This window comes from Dermacentor silvarum, chromosome 4, assembly GCF_013339745.2.
Source record: "Dermacentor silvarum isolate Dsil-2018 chromosome 4, BIME_Dsil_1.4, whole genome shotgun sequence".
Taxonomy (NCBI): domain Eukaryota; kingdom Metazoa; phylum Arthropoda; class Arachnida; order Ixodida; family Ixodidae; genus Dermacentor; species Dermacentor silvarum.
The window spans coordinates 192,737,360-192,758,790 of NC_051157.2; the positions used below are offsets into that span (position 1 = coordinate 192,737,360).

At 49.1% G+C, this 21,431-nt stretch overlaps 1 long non-coding RNA gene across 1 annotated transcript in view; it reads right to left on the reverse strand.

Annotated features, from left to right (window-relative positions):
* Positions 1-14,636: 14,636 nt before the first annotated feature.
* The window catches only part of LOC125944882 (uncharacterized), a 30,536-nt gene continuing 23,741 nt past the window's right edge, over positions 14,637-21,431 (reverse strand). The window contains exon 3 of the long non-coding RNA XR_007466575.1: positions 14,637-14,668. This is a non-coding gene — a long non-coding RNA (uncharacterized LOC125944882). The remainder of the gene's footprint in view (positions 14,669-21,431) is intronic.

Below are 21,431 nucleotides of genomic sequence, written 5' to 3' on the forward strand. Positions count from 1 at the left end.
TGTGGCACGGCTCGTACGCGTCGGAACGCGGCGCGATCTCGGTGAACAGCTCCTCTGTTATCGCGCGCATGGGCTGCCTCGAGTCGGCGCGCCTAGAGGGAATCGTATGCTCTACCCACCGCCCCACAGAAAACTAAAGACTGAAGAGGCCACCGATCTGCGTAGGCTACAGACAGGCACCTTCGTCAGCTTACATAAACTACACAAGATACACCCCTCAGCCTTTAGAGACATGTGCCCATGGTGCGGGTCAACACCAACCCTGTACCACATAACATGGGAGTGTGCATCACACAACATCGAACCTCACATACCAAATCCAAATAGAGATCAGTGGGAGGCACTGCTGGCCAGCTCAGACCTAGAGGACCAGATCCTCCTGGTCAGAAGAGCTAACAGGCTTGCGGAAGCCAGCGGAGCCCTGAAATAGGGGCCCCGACCATAGATATGCCTCGCATGAGGCCAGCTGAATAATTTATTTTACAATAAAGTTTATTCACTCACTCACTCGGCGCGCCTGGCTACGCACCGACGGCGCAGTAGATTCAACCATCAGTGAAGCAGATTTATACCATGCAAGGAAGTGCTTCTTGTTCACTTTTTGTGGTGATCTAACAGCTTTAAAAATATAACAATTACGTTTATAGGTATCGAAGCATTTTGATACGCTGTCAATAGAAAAGTATGAATGGCGCCTGCCAAGGCGTCAGCGAGTGAGGCCAGGGAGGGCGCGCTGTCGCGCGTATTTGTGCATGCAAACCGCCATTGCTCGCTAGGCGCGACAGGCGTAAGGTGCGTAGACGCGAGTTTGCGCGCGTCCGCAAGCGTACGTGTGGTCTGCGCTTAACAGTGCCGACAATGGCGTTTAGCCGTTCGTCACGTAGCCAGCGTTTTGACAGCGGTTGTGTGCGGTCACACAAAGAACGCGCACAACTGTTGTCGACGGCGTAGGCGTTTCGCCCGCGTTCGCACGGAACGCGCGCGGCGTTGAAGACGTGTTTACGAAGAACGTGCCAACCTTTGCCGTACACCCTATGGCGGTGTACCGTAGTGACCATAAGGCCATGGTCCCTGTGGTCACCAAATAAATGAAAACCACCGGATCATATAAATTTCTGATTGTTTAATAGTTCAAAAAAGTTGTCGCAGTTTCACCTGAAAGGTGAAGCATCAATTGCGATAGCAAATTTGTAGAGAGATATACGGAGTAATGATATTAGCTTTATCAGCTGTATAAACTTGGACATGCAGCAGCACCGGCAACGCGCCGAACTGTTGTCGACGCCGTCGGCATTTTGCCCGCGTTCGCTCAAAATGCGTGCGGCGTTGGTGACTGTTGCCGGAGCCTCTGATATAAATAGGCACTTGGTGCCGCAGCTAAACGTCGCCTCCCTTCCCTCCCCCTTCCCCCCCTCCCCCACGGCCTCTCGCGCATCGGAAGAAGGCGCGTTTGCTCTACATATATGGTGATTGTAAAGGAGGAAAGAGACGCCTACTTCTGCAGCCCTTAAGGAAGCACGGCGCAGAACGCGCGTTTGTTCTCCGCCGTGCGTTCACTCCCCGTGAAAGAGCGCGTCCCTCGCGCCCTTTCACTCGCACATACAGCGTTCGGCGGCGCGCGGCCACGATTTCATCTCCATTGACGTCATACGGAACCTCACGGCGACGGCGACGGCGACGCCGACGGCGACGGCGACGCCGACGGCAGAAATCTGCTTTTGAGTGTCCATATAATTGCTATCGCAATAATAACCAATTTCACCATCGCATCTTAATAGTCATAATAGGAAATACATAATTCCCACCATAGTACAGCTTCGCTGGTCTTCTATCTCCACCCCAGTGGTAGGGCTAACAGTTTTTTTTTTAATTTCTGGTGTTGCTGCGCTGTGCTCCGCAACACCACAACGACCGCCGCTTCGCGCCGGCGTCCGGCGCCGGGGCACAAACGAGAGCAGTATCCGCTTGCGCAAGAGCGAACGCTCGCATCGTCCCACTTTCCCTGCAACCAACACACAAAAAAACTTACCCTGTAGGCGTTATTGTTGTCGCCTCAACACACGGGTACCTTCATCCCGCTGTCTTGTTCCCTTTTTTCGCTGTGAGCGTGCCTACTTTCGTCGTTGAAACCTTGAGCGACGCGGCTTTTCGGCAGCGAGGCGTGTAGTGTCGTCAACGGCCCACGGGCACAAACCCTACCCAGGGCATGGACTTTTCTATAACCCGGGGGGGGGGGGGGGGGGACGGCGAGACGAGCCCGCAAACGCACATGCCGGCTAGCCTAGGGACAAACGCATACAAAACGAGCAAAGGAAGTTCTCCGCCGTAGTACCTAGGCAAAGTCACATAATCAAGGAGCGACAACTCCTCAGTAGTACCTCGACTCAAGCGAAACTTCATGGAACAGAGATCCCTACGTGCAGTTTGTTTATTTCTTCGCGCATGCGCAGTTTAGAGAGCATAGCGAGCGTGAAGTTCAGGTCGCTCGGCCCATTCGACCATTGTCTAGTACACTCTAGCCGTGCCGAGCCGTTCTGACAGACCCGGGTCTACTGCTGGCTGCAACTTTCGCGCCATCTATTAGCGGGGCGAAAAAGCAACTGCTCTCCCGCCCTCCCTCGCAAGATTCGCAACCACCCCCTCGCCTTCGGCTGTCTGTCGAGCCGCTCTTTTTAAAGAACGAGTGAGCCGAGTGTGCCGTGGTTCAGTAAGTGAGCGGCGGGTTTTTTTTTTTTTTTTTTTTGAGAGAGAGGAAGCCGGTTCTCTCTCGTTCAGTGAGCCGTGCTGAACCGTTCCGTCAAAGCCGGGTCTTCCGCTGGGCTTCGTGGTTTCATTTTTTGGCCGACGAGTTGTGGCCTGCGTGGGCAGACTCGCGCTACTTGTACTCGCTCGCTGTGTGCACTGTGGGCAGCCGTGCCTTTGGTTTTGTGTGCGTCCTATAGTGTGGCACCCAATGCCAGCGATGGGAGAAGTAACGAAGCCTTAATTGGCAAAGGATGGCGCCGTTTGTTGCCTGCTGCTGTTCGAACGATATTTCACGACTCACCGATCGCGCATCGTGCGCTGGTGCAACACTACGAAGATGAAGTCTTCCGTGTCTTTAAAGACAACAGGTGAACGTGCAGTTTATTTCCTCGTCTTTTTTTGTGCTAATTGGTGTAGTCATGAAAATGTCTCCCATGTCATCCACTTCTGTGAATTTTCTGAGCGTGTATCATTAGCACGTCAATAAAACGAGGCGTGTGATCTGTTGTGCTTTAATAGGACTACTTTTTTGTCTCAGCGCATGATGGCATGATCTCCAGCATCGCGCCAGCACTCAAGATAGAAAAAAAGCAAAAAAAGATAAAAAACGAAAGGTACGCAGCGAAGCAGTTTTATGGATCTCACGTACGATTTGTGTATTGTACATCAAGAAATGATTTCGACATTCATATTTTATGGCATGCAGGCCACTCATATTATAGTGACCGCCTGTATGGGAATAAATCAATAAAATCTAAAGATAATTTACAATAATTCTTCTTCTTACTTTGGCTAACCTTGATTTTAAAGTACCACAAAAACAGAAAAGCTCCTGTAATGACGATAAAGTTATATTTTTTTGTGAAAAAAAATACAACGCATTCTGTCTGTTAGTGTCATAAGCATTTTATCCCCAATATCAGAAAAGAAAGGATCACTACAATTAAAAATTCGTGCTTTTAAAATAAGCAATTGATAAATATTATCCAAACATAGTGGAAATACCTATACCACGGTTATTCTACTAATGCATAAGTAATTTTTAAACCCAAATAACTAGACTATGCATACCACACGTTACAGATTTAAGTGAACCGGTGAGTCGTTCAAATGAACCGGTTAATTTCAGTGAGCTGAGCCATTCCGAGCCACTCACTGAAGTGAGCCGTTTTTCCGCTCTCTAATAACGACAAAACGACCCCAAGCGCGTGCCTAGTTGCCCATGCTGGTTGACAAAGTGGGCCAGTGTCGACGTAGTGACGAGGACGGTATACGTCAATCAGATAACAAAGCAGAATTGACGACGTTGGGACGACCACGATAGAATCACGATGACAAGCACATGCATCATGGCCTAAGCTGCTGACAACTTGGGTCTCTGAGTCGTCGTCAGACGATAGATAGATAGATGGATAGATAGATTGATAGATAGATAGAAAATTATAGGAGAACTCATCTCACGATGACTGTCGATGGTAATGCGAATAGTACTCGAGCATTGTAGTAACAGATATTCATGAAGTCACGTTTATTTAACATGTGTAGCGATAATTAGTAGACTGCCATTTCCTCGGCAATAGGAAACATACTCCGATGTGGTCCCACTTTACTATGGCATTCGATGCCAAGGGGGCCTATGATCATGGAGACTTGACAACTACTATGACGCTGACGCATTGGCGATAAAGTGACGATGGAATGACGAAGGTAAAATATCACTTGGACGGTGAAGGCGTATAACGTCGACGGCATGACCACAGTGAGATGCCGTTATTTACGTCATTAAGATGGTATAACGGCGACAACATGACCACGACATGACGACAGTGATTCGGCGACGACTATATGACGACTTTGGCGTGCCGACGATGGTATGACGATAGCCGGATGAAGAAGCGGGAATGGCGACAATGGCACTGTATTCTGACGATTTATTAGACCACACCAACGTCTCACACAATCGAGGTAGTACAGGAACGCTGATCGCGCCCACAGCAACAGACGCAAGAGCGTTCCGTCGTCTTCTTCACTACAATGGCCCCAGGGAGCGAAGATAAGCCATCCTGGCAACTGACGGCGCTGGTAAGATCAGGGGGTGATAGTGTAGGAGGACGTGACGGCGGCTGTACGAGTTGTGCCGTTGTTCCCTACTCAGAAGAGCGAAGGCGGCGAGAGGAGCGGCGGCTGCGACGACCAGCGTGGCTGGCTTCTAGAAGGACACTGCGCGTGTTGAGCTTGCGCCTCGACCACGCGCTGCGCTTCTTTATTTTTATCTTTCTTTACAGCCGGCACCAAGGCGCCGGCTGAGAGCGCCGACCAAAGCGTGGCCCCCGCCCGGACGGAACGGCGGTGAAACAAGTTTACTAAGTGCAAGAAGGGTCCGTGGGCTATCAGAGTAGTGCGAGTCCGTTGAAGCGAAGGGGACTAGCCAAACCCTCCGGTGGACGAGGCTGCGAGTGGCGCTGCGGACGAACGGTAACAGCACGGAGAGTGTGAAGGCAGACACCTCTGCAGCAGTTCACGGAGTCAGGTGAAACGAACGGGTACTGGGCGCTGTCATTGGTGGGCACGACAAGCCGCGAACTCGTTCGTCACGCGCTCGCAGATGCGTGAGCTCTGGTGGATGCAGCTTGTGCAAGCGCTTGTCCGGTTCTTGCCCGACACGCGGTAGACGTCGCAAGCTGCAAACCTCTGCGCGCGACACCGCCCGAGTGAAGTGAAGCGCCTGCCGGAGCCTGGGTGTTGCCACGGTCAACGGCGTTGGAGTCGTGTGGCGCTCGAGATGGCGAGGAAGGCGTCATCGGGCAACGCTCAATGACGGCACCGGTGCAGGTTGGTGAAGATCTGGGAGAGCCGGGGCAGCAGCTGCCGGGTCATGTTGCTTGGCGAGCTCCAACGTGGGCACGACGCGAAAGACAGGATCAGGTGGTGGGGGCGAGACACCATCAAGACTCGCGTCAAGGGATGGTGGTGTTAGTACATCTGCCGTATCCGCGTGGCGCGACGATTGTTCCCAGCCATTAACGTCTGACTTGTCAGAGTAGTCGCTAGAAGGGCCCAACGGCAAGTTAGCCGAAGGGGAGGACGGGGAGCGCAGGGCAGGGAAGAAGGTAGCTGCTGCTGCTGCGTCGCTCTCGCTGGCTGGTAGGTGCCGCGGTGTAGCGTTAGCTGACACGGTCGGTGGCAGAGGAGTCGGCATGGGGCAGGGCTCGTGCGCTGACTCGGAGGCTCGCTCAGCCGGCAGCGTGGACAAATCCGGTGAAGGGCTGGTAGGAGGCCGAATGGCAGGAGCGACGTCGTTGTCGCCAGACCCGATAGCGTGTGGCACAGAAGCCGGCGTTGGGTCGGCCATGTCTCCACTGCCCCGTGTCATCGTCGGTGGTGATAAAGGCGATGAGGTGGCCTGAGGACGATGGCATGCGGGCGCAGGAGCAGACGCATCTAGTGCTGGCGGTAAGGGCGCTGGCAGAGATGACTCGCGCACCGCACGGTCTATCTCGGGAAGAGGGTGGTAAGCAGCACCGTAATAGTTCAGAATGAACTGCCGCAGCTCGTCGTAGGGGCGCGGGCCAGGCGATGGAACGCCGAGGCGGAGCTGGAGGTTAAGTGGCAGGACGTGAAATAGCACTTCGTACATGAACTCCTGAAGCCAGATGGGATTCAGCTCCAGAGCAGTGTCGAATTGGGTGAACCAGACGCCGACGCAGCGGGACGAGAACGGCGGCAGTGGCGGGTAAAACTGTGGCTCCGACCAGGTGGCCATGACAGCGTGTCGCTCGGTGAAATACGCGTTCTCCCGGCTCACCACTGTAGGAGGACATGACGGCGGCTGTACGAGCCGTGCCGTCGTAGGGAGCCTACATGCAACGCCATTTGAATGTAGGCTCCCTATGCCGTCGTTCCCTACTCAGAAGGGCGAAGGCGGCGAGCCGAGCGGCGGCTGCGACGACCAGCGTGGCTGCCTTCTAGAACGACACTGCGCGTGCCGAGCTTGCGCCTCCAGCGCGCGTTGCGCTTTATTTTTCTCTTTCTTTAAAGCCGGCACCAAGGCGCCGGCTGAGAGCGCCGACCAAAGCGTCGCGCGTTGTGGCGTCGGCGGGCGCTGCAATAGTATAGCTTAAGTCGGCTGACATGAACCTTGTCACGCCCGTGATGTCTAAGGTCGTGTGATGGCGTCACAGGCTCGACAACGTAGCTGACAGCGAAGGTACGGTTTATGACGCGGTAGGGGCCATCATAGCGTGTAAGAAGTTTGGTTGAAAGGCCAGGGCTGTGAGGTGGGATCCACAACCAAACCAGGGAACCAGTCGGAAAATGTGGTGTAGGCACGTTACAGTCATGCGGCAGCTTTTGGCGACCTTCAGCGGCGGTCGTAAGGGTACGAACGAGCTCCCTACAGTCGACGGCAGTATGACGGCAGCATGCCGAGTGTCAGATCACGAAGCTGGAATGACGGCGAGTGTACCACCTCAAAGGTATCACTATGGCGGTGTGACAACGAATACATGACGACTTCATGACGATGATGATGGATAGATAGATTGATAGATAGGCTCAAAATGCCTCGAGTAGGTAAAGAATACTAAGCGCATTGCATAACTTTTGTGCGACATCAGTGTTAATAGAACCTTGTATGAAACCTGATAGCAATATCGGGGGTCCAAACGAGTTCGCAGGCGCCAGTTGTGATTTCTCGATGCGCATACATTGCGCATATCCTGTTTACCTTATACAATAATAATTTAACATCTTAACGTAGCTTCATTTCACATATATTTCAACATGCGTGTTGAATGTAAAAAAAACATTTGAAAGGATTCTTTCGTAACATAGTGTGTACTGCTTCGCGTATTTGTTCCATTTATTTACTACTGGTAACTTCCATCAGAGCGTTTATATCTTTAAAGTGTAGCCTAGCTTTTATTATAATGAAATTGTATGAAGCAGTTCACTGAACCACAAAGGGGAATTTCGAAAACAAAGACGTTTTTATTACACAGCAAGCCGTATTTCATTGCCCGGGAAACGAGATTCATCGACACCGGGTGAGACACCCCTGATATCAAGTCATAGGAGGATCAGGCGGCAAAATTGCTGACTGTGTATGCCAAGCTGACCCTTGCTGATGAAAAACCACCACCACCACAACCACCACAGAGACAAGTAACTCAAACTGACAATCCCCTGGATCGTTTAATTAATCCTTATGCAGCTCCTGCAACGAAAAAAATGCATGTGTAAATCATGCGATCTCGGTTTTCCCGAGTTGAAACAGCTTAAAAAGTAGCAAGCGATCACTGATTGCTACTCAGTTTATGTAGGCAGGCACTGGAAAAAGAAATGTACGTAATAGGTTAGTTCCACTATTTGCTTTGGGTGATGAACATAAAGACAAATAATCCTTTATTATTACTATAGTCGATAGAGCTAGAAATTCACCAGAAATAAGGATAAGAAGTCCGGAATCTTGATTCAGGATGACCAATCTAGAGCAAGAGCGAAAGTGTCAATTTCCAGATTTTTCTTCACACTCTGAGGCATCTGTCGCAATGACCATATTTATAGCTAAGCTCAATAAATGATCCTGTAATGGTTCATTTAATATACTATGAGAAAGAAATGCTGAGTTGTTTTTGTAGATGTCGTCATAGATAATTTGGGGACTGCTCGCACATCACGAATAGGTGGTACCTCCCAGATACGTACATTTGAGGGATTAATCAATGTTTGTACAAAGACCAGCTGTGGTGTATGAAACCGAGGCTAGTGTACTTCGAAGAATAATGTAGGCTGGGAAAGGGTTATAGTTTCAAATATTCTAATAGGGGATTCATAAACATTTACGAATACTTCTACTGCCAGTACACGAAATCTACGCAATATTGAGGGCAACCTGACTTCTTAATATAGTACATGTGATTAGAAGTGTTTCTCTCAGCATCTCCGACTGACTGTCGCATAGATTACGTGGCATGGTAACTGATGTCACTCCTGTTTAAACTATATTGTCAATATGGCAATATAGCTTGTTATTTATTCTGATCAAAGTAACTTCAGCAACTGAAAAGTATTTCCACCGCGCCGTAGACCCCGTATACACACACACACACACACACACATATATGTATATATATATATATATATATATATATATTTTTTTTTTCTTTATAAAAATCTATATTGTAAAAAAACGGTGTATATCACTGCTATTTCGCACATAGCTGAAAAGGACTCCACCGTAGGAATCACTAAACTCTGCATGTTAATTTTTTCACAAGTACAAAACGACAACAGACTTAATTATGTGGCCTTGCGGAATCACGACCCAATTTCCAGCCAAGTTCTTACTTTCAAGCAGTCGTATTACAAGTATCTGTTGCTTGTAAATAAACCACACATTATAAAACGTTGCCCGCATATAAATCACGCGTTGGTACTGCTCCATGCTGACTATAGTGCTTGGGAGCACTCCCTTACAATTTGTTTCTTCTTTTTGTGTTCGTCTTTAGAGCTCTTTAACCTTGTTATCGTGCCAACTTGCCCACGTCTTCTTGCTATAGTTCGCTGGATTTTCAGCTAAGGCTATATTTCAGCCACACTCTTTTAACTTCGCATGCATGTCGGCCGTAATGTTCCACCATCCACCAAATATGATCTCGGTAGCCCATCGTTCTTCCAGGACGGTGGGATAAATACTACGCTGTAATTGAACCTTGCCTGCCCATCACTCATAAGATTATCCCTATACCCACGGAATATAAACAAGATGACTCGTTTATTCATCGACGACACCGCAGGCGTTATGCATAACGCTACAATGTAGGACGAAAACGATGTTTCAGTAATTATTTGCAAAGCTAACTTAAAAATTAGGAACCACCATGTCCCCAAATTTTCACCAATATTAACACGTTGTACCTCCCCTCTTCCTTTACTACACATTTCGTCGCGCTGGCAGTCATAATTTTACTAGGACGGCGGGCAAATTTTTGCGCCGTTCAGAAAATACACTTGTGACTTTTGGAGCGCTTGCATACGTAATTTACTGAATAGGCCGCAATTAAAGGAAGCGCGCGATCAAGTGGAAGATGATTCATGAAGTGGCAGGCCTTCAATAAGTAGGAATGAAGGCACCGTCGATTGTGTAAGACGGGTGTTGTATGCTGATCGGCGGTTAGTCTGTTCGAATGATCGCCAGTCAGTTGGACATGCGAAAGGACCGTGTTTGGAGCATAATCTCTGAGGATTTGGGCATGATGGCGCCATGGCTGCTGAATACTGATCAGAAGGCGTTCCACACGTATATGTGTATGGATATCACCGCACGTCTTCATATTTAACCAAATTCGTTTTGTCGTGTCATTGCCGGTGATGAAACGTGTACTTTTGAGCACTACCGAGAAATTTAAGTGCCAGAGCTGTCATTGGAACTTTCCGATGTCGCCGAGGCCAAAGAAAGGAAGGCAGTCCAAGTCAAAAGTAAAAATCATGTTGTGACGTTTTTCGTTTTTAGAGACATCGTTCACAATGAGCTCTCGGGCATTTTACGGCGTTTTCTTCGCTCAATACGCTAGAGGAGACCGGATTTGTAGCGAAATAAATGGCGGCAGCGGCATAAAAACTCCGCACTAAGTCCCGCACCCTCAGCCTCTGGCAGTTTCTCGTCATGAGGAACACCGATATCCTACAAAGGCCACCATGCCCAAATTCCCCTGTCATTTTGCCCTGTTGCTGCTTTTCTTCCCAAACTCAAGGAAATTATCAAGGGAACCCGTTTTTAACGGTGTGAATGTCATCAAGAGGACAATACTCCAGAAGAATCCTTCCAGCAGTGCCTAGACGCGTGGCAGCGAATGATGGAAAAAGGTGCGAGACTGAACGGAACTATTTTGAAGAGGACACCACATAGTTTGCCATTTGGCACAGAAATAAATTGTTGGTGACATCACTGCCGTTACTTTTCAGACATACATCGCATATACAGGCACAGAGGGCTTTTGGTTAGACCCTACAGTTTTTTTTTAGTGCGAAGCTGTTTAGCTCTAGCTCCGAATGCATCTCCCGCATGCGTTCCCATGAAGGGTACCCTGGGCGGCTTACGTCCGTATCACGGCGTATAGACAGCAATGGAGCCGGGTAGGGGAGAGGGGGGAATGAGTGTGGCGACGACGCTGCACCAACGAAGCCGGGTAGGGGACATGGGGGTGGGGGATATCGCTGCAGCAATGGAGACGGGCAGGGGGACGTGGACAAAGAATATTTCGACGGCGCCTGTGCAAGTGACCTGCACTTCTGGGGTTATAACGTCACGCGCGTGGGAGAAGCAGTCGCGGCTGCAGCATCGGTTGCGGCAGATGCATGGAAGGTGCGGTGACCGCTGCGAGGCTTCTGTCGGCGTAGTGTGGTGCCGTATGAAAAACAATTGTAAAATTAAATCTGTCCGTAACGTAAGACAATGAATGGCTCATGCCCCCTTAAGCAATAGTTCATACCCCCGTAAACGCGGCAACCCCATTCCGATGAGAGAAGTGAAATTCTACAGTGGAATGATGAGCGGAAACGCAGCCAGCTGCGGAAAAAGACGACGACAACGAACGCGGGAGCCGTGGCGCGAGCGCGTTCACGTGGTTGCGTCGAGGGGCGGGCATACCGTCAGTGACGTCGTTTTCCGCCTATTTGCATGGCCCCGGCTTTTACTTAGTGACGAACCATCACGTGCTGCACTCACTCACTCAATCAACCATCACGTGCTGCGTTGGTTATCATCCCTGAAGGACACCTCTGGCTGCCTGGCACGCTGGGCACTGTGTCTACAAGTCTACGACATACAGTTCCTGTGCTGCTCTGGGCGAAAGTGCTCCAATGCCGGTGCTCTCTCCCACTCAGCGATTTCATGTCACGGCTATGGCTCTTGCCCTCTCAATTTTCTTCTGTCAGTACGCTGCCGTCGATGGACATGTGAGCTGAGCAGAGTAAAGACCCATAGGTCACCATAGGCCACCTCGGACTTCCTCGCAGGACTCTACAACTGTTCCAGCATCTAGGACCCTTCGCGGGTGGCGGACCTCATTCCCATTCGCTAACATTTCTCTACCATCGCAACTATCCTCCTGAGAGATGGAAATGGCTCGTGTCATACCGCGTCATCTTCGGGCTCACTTATGCGCAGCCTCGTTCCACACTGATCCCCAGTGTGCCAACGGTAGTTTATCGAAGACCTACACCTGGGCCTTCGGCTGTAATGCCAGTGGCGTCGAATGCACAAGTTCATTCGCAAGGAAGTCCACTCGTGTCTATAATACCAGCCCGCCAGTCAGTTCAACATTTCGCTGCAGTGCCATTACAGCCGCTTTTTTTCAAATAGGTTTTCATTAAATCTGCTTGGGCCCATCCCTTTGATGTGGTCGGAATATACCGTTACGGTACACTTACATGTACCAGAGCTGGTAACGGCTGGATTATGATTGTGGTTGATCATCTGACACATTACTCCCACCCTCTACTGCCAAAGGCATCCCTTGATTCGTACTGTGTCACTTCGCTCTTCGTCACGGGGCATTTGAGAATTTCTTGGTGATAGAAGGCGTGCTTAGTATGATGTGACGGTCACTTCAAAAAAGAATGCCAAACCATACCCATGGCCAATAGTGCACGTCACCTGCAGACGAACGGCTTAACAGAGCGTTTCAACCAGAACCTCGGAAACCTGCTGGCCATGTACGTGGCCGTCCAAACATTCTAACTAAGATACTCTGCTTCCGTTATTCACATTCGCCTATACTCTCAAGCCACCCCTTGTTTATCGCCGTTTTTTTTTTTCCTGCTGTACGACAGCCACGCTTCATAAAATTTTTCCATACCCACAAATTCCCCCCCCTGACTGTGGGTTTGGCTGTGGGTTTCACCTGTTGCTTCCGGTACCATGTAGTTTGCGCAAAACCTCCCCCGTAAAATTTGTTGTAGAGCATATCTCTCCGTTGCTTTATAAGCGCCGCCGCCGTCGTGGGACGGCTGACGTAGATTAGCTCAAGCCCTTCTATGACCTCTCTCTTTCTCTGTAAATTGGCTTAGATTGCCAAGATGACGTCTTTTTATCCAGCGTACAAATGTAACGACGAAGTGCTAGTCAGTCAGGCGAATCTGCAGTCTTTCGTACTGGACTGATTGACACTGTGAACAGGGTTGAACTTCAGCAACGCATCTGATCTGTTCTGTCTTGCCTACTGTAAATAAAAACCGTTTCATGGTGCTTCGAGCATTCAGTTTGAACTTAGTCCTGTTCATCACGAAAAAGAGTTGATAATGCTGTGAAAAAGATTTTTGTTGCTCCCTGTAAGTGTAACTTCGTAATTGCAACGTCGTAAAATCTGGCATTGCTGGGGGTGTAATGTTGTGAATTCCACCGTAGATAAGAATGTCTATCCGCACAAAACAGTCATTCCGAGAAGTGTAAGGGTATGAGGTATAGGCACTTGGCGCCAGTAAATGGAACCTGAAACGCTTTTAACATCGGAACTGTTTAAGCTCTTGTTTAGGCCGCTTAGTGCGAACAGAACTGTGGGCCGGTTCTAGAGTGAGTGCAGAAAGTGTCCAAGCGCAATGGCACATACCCCTGTGCACTTGCGCGGCTTTTTAAGCTCGAGGTTTGTCCGTCGAGCTTACGTCGAATTTGCGCCGGGGGCTCGCGCCCCGGCACCCCCCCCCCTCCCCCCGTATTCGGCACCTATGAAAAAGTATTTCAATGTGTTCTGTAGATCAAAGATCGCCCTTCACCCCTTCCACGGTGCCGCCGCTCCTCCTTCAACGTCTCGCACTGTGGAGACTGCGGCGGAGTGGCACGGTGCCGGTTAAGCTACGCACACTCAACGTCACCATGGCGCGAACTTTAAATTTCGTCTGGTATGTGCACGAAGACGCAGCTACCTGAGGTTTTGGCGCCCATGACACGCTAAGCTCAAAGGCTGTCCCTCAACTTATGGTTTCATTACAATAAAGTTTATATGCCTCAGCGGTGAGCACTATCGCTTGAAACTGTTCAACGAGTCTGCGTAGGGGTCTTCTCTGCCACCGACGCGTAGTGCGGTGTGCCAGTGCGAACACGACAAAGATCGCGTTTGCACTGCACGTCTTCTTGCGTTCAAGTGAGTCTACGTGAACAAACATTCTACACACCGACACAGGGACTCAGTGCAACACCATCTTCATCGATGGAGCAGCGATCAAAACTTCAGCGACGCCACGATCAGTCGCAGTGGAGGAACCGGCACATCTAGCTAGAGCAGAGGACTGCCTCTGAATACTGTAGGTTCAAAACTGAACTTTTATGCTCGCACTTTGAAAGCAGTGCCCTTTCTTAATTTTCTAGAACGTAAAGTATAATGAAGATTGTTACGTTTTAGACACTTTTGTGGCTGTTCATAAAGTTATTATTATACGTGACGTTTTTAAAGATCCAGCTAAAAGTCACATAGGGGCGCCATTCTGTTATGCGCAGTTCAGATGGCAGTGGTTTTACGAAGCAGTAGGAAAGCATGGCGGATCTTTACAGCGACATTATACGTTCTTCTCTGCATGGAAGTAATATTTGACTCGGGTGTTCAAGGATGTCTCGCGTCTAATCTGATTTACTTAACGTGTTCAAAAGGTGCTGCGGGGCCGCTTTAACGTAGACAATGCACATACATTCATCCGTTTTCTAGCATTTTCTTAAACTTACAATACAGCTTTCCTATATTCTGAAAGAGCATTCTACGCGATTCACCACCTATGTGAATCTCAAGATTTTCTTCTCCTTTTCTTAATACATTGTTTATGTACTCACGGCATGTGCATAGGCACGCATGATGATTGCCTTTGCAATTCGGGCTCTGGCCTCCAGGGCACCCATCCTTTCCCGTGGGTGGGCATGTACTGTTTTTGGGAACTGAAAGATAACACGTTTAATATCAATACTGAGGACAATATAATAATAATATTAATCGAACATTACATATTTCGTGATTTCGCTGGACACTGTGGCTGCGAGTGCCAAGTTGAGACCATTTGCAAAATTCTCCTCAATGATTGTTCGGTGGCCAATCTTATGCAGAAATATTCCAACAGTATTAAATTTTTACAGTTTTAATATTATGAAGGAAATCAGAAGCTTCTCAAAGAGCCCGTGATATATACGGCAAAACCAAATAGCCATTCGGATGCACGTAAGTGCATCAATATACATCAAAATAGCCATCAAACATTGACTAAGCCAGTGCAGTGTATGAAATATAGTCGCATTGCGAATAGGAAGATGTTGAACACTTGAACAATATATGCCGCTTGACGATAGTTATCTGCAAAGTTTGAGTTCTACTTAGTCGTCACATTTCATTTGCCTTGCTTACGAGCTTAACTATGCTGTTGTGTTACTTCTTCACATCTTGTATATAGCGTTAAAGATGCCAGGTTGGTTCCTGGAATTCACTACCATTAACTTTATAGGCACTACAATCTTCAGTGATGGTTCAACAACTTTTCTTCGAGATGCGACATATAGCAGTTGCCTCCACCTAACGTTTTCTTCGAGAAAACAGTCATGCTCCGCTTCCTTTGAGCACGGATGCAGAATCATACGGCAGTGGCCACAACCCCATATACGTGCAAATGAAGTGGTTTCGTAGTCTCCTTTACGCGCGAGTTCGGAGGACTCACGAGACAGCATTAGATACGTTGCTGGAAGACGCCTGCACCAAAGTGCCGTGACCGACACAAGAAGAACAATGCATCATTGGGCGAATACATAAAAAATCACCGCATATCCACGAAGTGAATGATGATGAGTGGGCGAAGCACCGGGGGATCATTCGGGTAACCGTGAATCCCCCATACACGCGAGAGCGCGGGACGCGGCAGCAAAACGCCGGAAGCGTTCTCTACCTGAGGTTGGTGGTGCCGATGCTGGGCACAAGCGCAACGCCGGCAAGCGGACCCAGAGGCCGCCAGAGCGCGGGATGCGGCGGCAAAACGCCGGAAGCGTTCTCTACCTGAGGTTGGTGGCGCCGATGCTCGGTTCAGGCGCGAGCTTCGTGAGCCCTCAGCTCCGGGTCCGCTTGCCGGTGTTGCCATACTGCTGCAGCTTTGCGAGCCCTCATGTCCGGGTCCGCATGCCGGCGTTGCCGTGCTGCTGCAGCTTCGCGAGCCCTCCGCTCCGGGTCCGCTTGCCGGCGTTGCCATTTTGCTGCAGCTTCCCGCGCCCTAGACTCTGGGTCGGCTTGTTGTCTGCGTCGCCGTGCTGCAGCAGCTTTACGAGCCCTCTACTCCGCTTGCAGTTGAGCCGCCACTCTCACCTTGTCATCCATAGCGGGCGCGCCGTTATCAGAAGCGACCGTTATTATCCATGGCTAAAGAGAGATAGAGAGAGAGAGCGCGCGTCGGGAACGAACGCCCTTGTGCACCACAATGCCCCTAGCGGACTCCATGCAAACGAGAGCTACGGAAGAGAGAGAAAGAGAGCGCGCGTCGGGAACGAACGCCCTTGTGCACCACAGCTCTTCTAGCGGAATCCATGCAAACCAGTGCTACGTACGACGAGGGAGGGACAAGGCTCGGCCCTAAGGTGCTTCGACCCTAAAAAATGTGCGGAACTCACATGCTGTGGGGATCGGCACAAGCGAAACTTTCAATGGTGTTAGCGAAGACGCTAGCTCGCTAAACATACCTGTGGCGCTTGATCATACGCGTGCCATGCATGACAAAGGACTCAGGACGACGGAATGACGTAGCTGAAATGACCACGATAGCACGATGACGACTGCATGATGACAAAACAATGACGACATTCACATGACTACGCTGGCACGATTACTGTAGAACCACGACGACAGCGCCATCACCTGCGTGCACCCTAGCGCCAGCACCACGACATCAAAATGACTGTATGATGACGATGGAATGGCGACGGCATGACGACACTCAGATCACTACAACAAAATGACGACGATGGAACAACCACGATGGCATGAGGACGCCGGTGCTATGAGGCTGGCATTACGACGCGTATGAGGGCGATGGCTTTTTGAGGACGCCAAAATGGTGACAATCATAAGAGGATGACGACGTTACGACAACAAAATAGGGATGGTGGAAATGAAGGCGACGAACTGACGACGAAGGAATGATTTCATCGACTTGACGATGAAAGTGAGTGTTGGAGCTCGCCTCTGCAGTTGCTTTGCGCTACATTCGGTATTGATATGCGCTATAACCTGGCACTGACTAACGACCTAACGAGCAAAGCATTTAACGTAAGGTTTCATTCCACGTAGGAATCGATGGAAACGAGAAAGCCGACGCCCTTGCACGCCTAGCGCTGACATGTGTCCCAAAAGTGAAAGCTCCAAAAACTTTTCAGAGCTCTAAGGATGCAATCCGCTTCCACTTTAAAGCGATACACAAGGCTCCACACGATGTCTAAGTGACTCATGGATTTACTCGCGAAGAAGCTACGATGTTGTACCGCGTCAGAGCCGACTCTGCGTACTGGTACTGGACATTGCGCTTCCCGTCTCTGTGACTTCTGTGGTGACATAGGCGACATTCGAACATTTCATTTGGCTATGCCTGCAGTTTGACACAGAAAGAAAAGCGATGGCCGACTGCATGCAAAAGAGCGGTCTTACGCACAGGACCTTTATAGACGTCGTTTTCCCTGGAGGGCCCACGGCAATTAGGAAGAAAGTGCAACGACTGTTGATAGCCTTCCTGCGAGACACGGGGCTCATCGACACCTGGTGACACACCCCTGATCTCAACTCAAAGGAGGATCAGGCAGAACAATTGCCGGCTATGTATGTCAGGCTAACCCCGCCTGCTTCAACCTCATCATCAACACCACCACCTGGATGGAAATTATGAATAGCAGCAGCCAGCAGCCCGCACCCGACACATACCCGTTGCCGTATACCAAGTGGCCCAAGTAGTTGTGTAATCAATAGAGCAGAAGCAGCTGCCAACACCCGAAAATTTGGCAGTGCAGGCAATGAAAGCTTTGCTTTAAAACAACGTGAAGTGCTGCCACAAATTAGGGAGAACCTTCCGGCGGTGTGTTAGAAAAGGCAGTGTAAAGGCTGTTTTCCTTTCTTTAAACCGTTGACCACAGCGTTTTCCGTCCTGTAAACTGCTCGCGTCATCAGTCGGTAGAACAAAATAGTTCTTGTGTCGGCGTAGTGTGAATCAGCTTTAAGCTTAAAAACGCCGTGCTTATAGGTGATAGGAAAGATATATCAGAACGTCACTATCACTCCGACCTGCAAGCTGGTGACGTATAGAGAAAGAGATCTAAACACGCCACTTTATCACCTAGTGAGTTGGTCGTGCCCTGCCGTCACCATCATAGCAGCAGTGCCTGTCTCACGAGCTAGCTGTGCATCGAAATCGCAAGGAAGCCGAGTTATCTCAAAATTTTCGCCCAATACTCGCAGGATGTGCGACGACGGCCACAGCGCCAATACGTCGGTGTTCGCACCGATTGCAGATGATCGCCTTGCCGTGACATTCACCCTTGATTAACTTAATTCGGTGATCTCTTCCTTCACGGGCTCAAGCTCACCTCGTCCTGACGGCATCACTTGATTCTTTTCATAAGCTGCGACAAACACAAACGTAACGCTTCTTCTTTATACAATTCATTCTGCGAGTACGTCAGTGTTTGTACTCACTGGAAGAGGAGTCACATTGTGGCTTTAGTAAAGCCTGGAAAGTCACCGTATGATGTACTGTCTTACAAGTCAATGCGGTAGCGAAGTGTGTATGTTATAGCCAAAGTTGGCTATTTTCCCTGGAGTCGTTTTTGTAGATATTTTTTTGCAGTAAGCCCGGTGACAATGACAAGCTTTCCCAAGAGGTAGCCATCAATAGGTAGCGCCATCAATCTTTTTTATGCAGAACATCAGAAAGCAGCCGTGTTTTTAAGCACTAAATGGGCATTTGATACTGCCTTATATGTTATTCTCGATGCCCTTAAGAACTACTGCATTGGAGAGCACCTACACCAGTGGATAATCTCCTTACCTGAGGGATATGACAATATTTGTAAGCTCTGTCGAGCGGTGTGCAGCAGACTAGAATGTGGCGCACTATGTTCGACAAGGAAAACTTTTTCATCCAATGCTATTAATCTCGCCGTTACAGGTATGATTCATGAATTACCGCACTCCGTCTCAATGTCGATGTACGCCAATGTTATATGCATGGGAACATCAGGTGTGACGCGGCCGAAGCTAAAGGTGGCGCTCCAGCGTCCTGTCTCTTTCATACCTTGTTCTTTGCGATGCCAAGGGTTCTTGCTGTCCACTGAAAACAGCGCAATTTAAGGCTCATTGACTCCGGTAATCGATGTGTGGTGCGCCGCGGAATCTACAGTCATCAAAATGTCGCATTGTTTACATTTCTCTGCTCCATGCTGAAGCTGCTTCCGGCTTTCGAATTACCGCAAAAACACAAAAATTGCGGCAGAACTCATCTCACGACGGCTGTCGGCGGTAATGCGTTAGCATTTCATCAATATAGCGACACAACGTATTGCCACCATCGAAACAAGTTATCTATGAGCCATGTACCGCAGCAGGGACTCCTCTTTCGCGCTTACTAAGAACACTTGGTGACATATAGCGCCACCGCCGCGAAGACAGCGCGTGGCGTCTGAACTGCATGGCGCGCCGGGGCGTGCGAACGCTGAAAAACGCGTCATGCGGCTACCAGGCTACAGTGTACTAGAATTATAGTACGCTGTAACCAGGCTCCTCTCTCACGCATCGATGATGATGATTTAATGGCTTCCTCTTTGAAACAGGGCCGCGACAAATAGCCACCTAGCCTGCTTGATTTAATCAGGTATACTATACGTGTTCTTTATCTAGCATTTTTGTATACCTTCCATAAATCATTTGCTTCTTTTTTTTCCAAAATTACCTTGTACAGCTACATATGATTTTAAGAGACCAGGTCGTATCAATCTCTTCCCTGCTTTTCTTCCACCAATACTCTAATCTTATGTTGCTTATCTCTTCGGCTGATCGGTTGATGTTTCCTTCCACTTTAACCCAAGGGCTTTTGGAAATTGTGCGTTACCTACGGTTCTCGCTGGGTCAATCCCGTAGCATTCCATTAGGATGTGCTCAGTGGTGTCCGCATCTTTACTGCAGCATACACATGCCTCATCTAGTTTCGAATATTTTCTCCGGTATGTTTTGGTCCTTAGGCAACCGGCTCGAGCCTCAAATAGTAAGACACTGCCCTTTGTGTTATTGTGCTGATTTTCCCTTCTAATTTCTTTCTTCTCATTACTGTAAATGTCCACGGTCCTTTTTGTTACCATTCTTTGCATCCGATTCACTGTCTCTATTTCTCTCACTTTCTTTCTGATGACTCCTGGTTGTCTATTTACAGTTTCGCTTATCCTGTACTTGGTTGCGAACTTTCTTGACCTCTTTCTCACCCTGTGTCCACGCTTTTCAGGTACAGATACATGTGCAATTGAGCAGCCCATTTATTTTCATCCATGTTCCTGAGTCTTTCTTCAAATCTAATTTTGCTCTGTGCTTCTCAGACTTCAAAAGAGGCCCAACCCACGTCACTCTGCATTGCCTCATTTGTGGTTTTACCGTGGGCTCCCGAAGTCAACCGGCCTGCTGATCTTAGGTTAACTTCTAACCTCGAGAAGATACCCGATTTTAAGCATGGAATGGCATTTGCGAACTTTAGCGCTGGCACCATTACTCCTTTCCAGATTCCACGCACCACCTCACACTTATTGTGGCCCCACAGTGCTCTGTGTTTCATTATTGCTGCATTTCGCTTCCCCTTTATTTTCAGATTATCTTGGTGGTTGCTTGAGTAAGTTTTTGCTTCGTTTATGTATACGCCGGTGTACTTTTATTGCTTGACTATGGGTATGACTTGCTGTTGAATTGACACCACGTAATTACTCGTCTCTTCATTATAGATCATTTTTCGTGATTTCTCTGTGCTAAATTAAGGCGTAGATTTGTCGCTGCATTGCCACAGATATTCGCAAGGATATGTAAATCTTTTTTATTGTCCCCTAGTAGCACTATGTTGTCTGCGTACATCAGTCCAGGGATCTTCTGTCGCACCATTTGTCCATTACGCATGTAGGGTAAATTAAACCCTAATTCTCTGTTTTCCAGTCGTCTTTCAATACACTTAACATAAAGCGTGAACAATAATAGAGACAGAGGACATCAGCTTTCTAGACACACTGCGCCATCTGGTGGCGCTGCTGCGAAGTCTGCGCGTGGTCACCGAGACGAGAAACATGGCGCGCCGGTGCGTGAGAACACTTAGAATTTTTCCCTCGCTAGCCGCACACTCAATGGCACATAAATAAGGGATCCAAGTTGGCGAGAGATTCATTGACGAGCGGCACGCACCCAGTGCATTCGCGGCGCAGCTCGCCGCTCGCTAAATACCCGTTAGCGTGAAAGCCGTTCCTTGAAACCTGCACATGCGCAATGCAGTTTGGGTCGCAGCCTGCTAATCCGTCGGATTGCTGGCCTTGAGGAACCCCTGTATCGTGGTTTCGATTTCACTCAGCATCCTATAGATTGAAGGCATATTTTTCGTTAATGTAGAGCGGCTAATTCTCAGTGGCACATAGCTAGTTACCCCAGTTGGCGTCAAAGCCATTA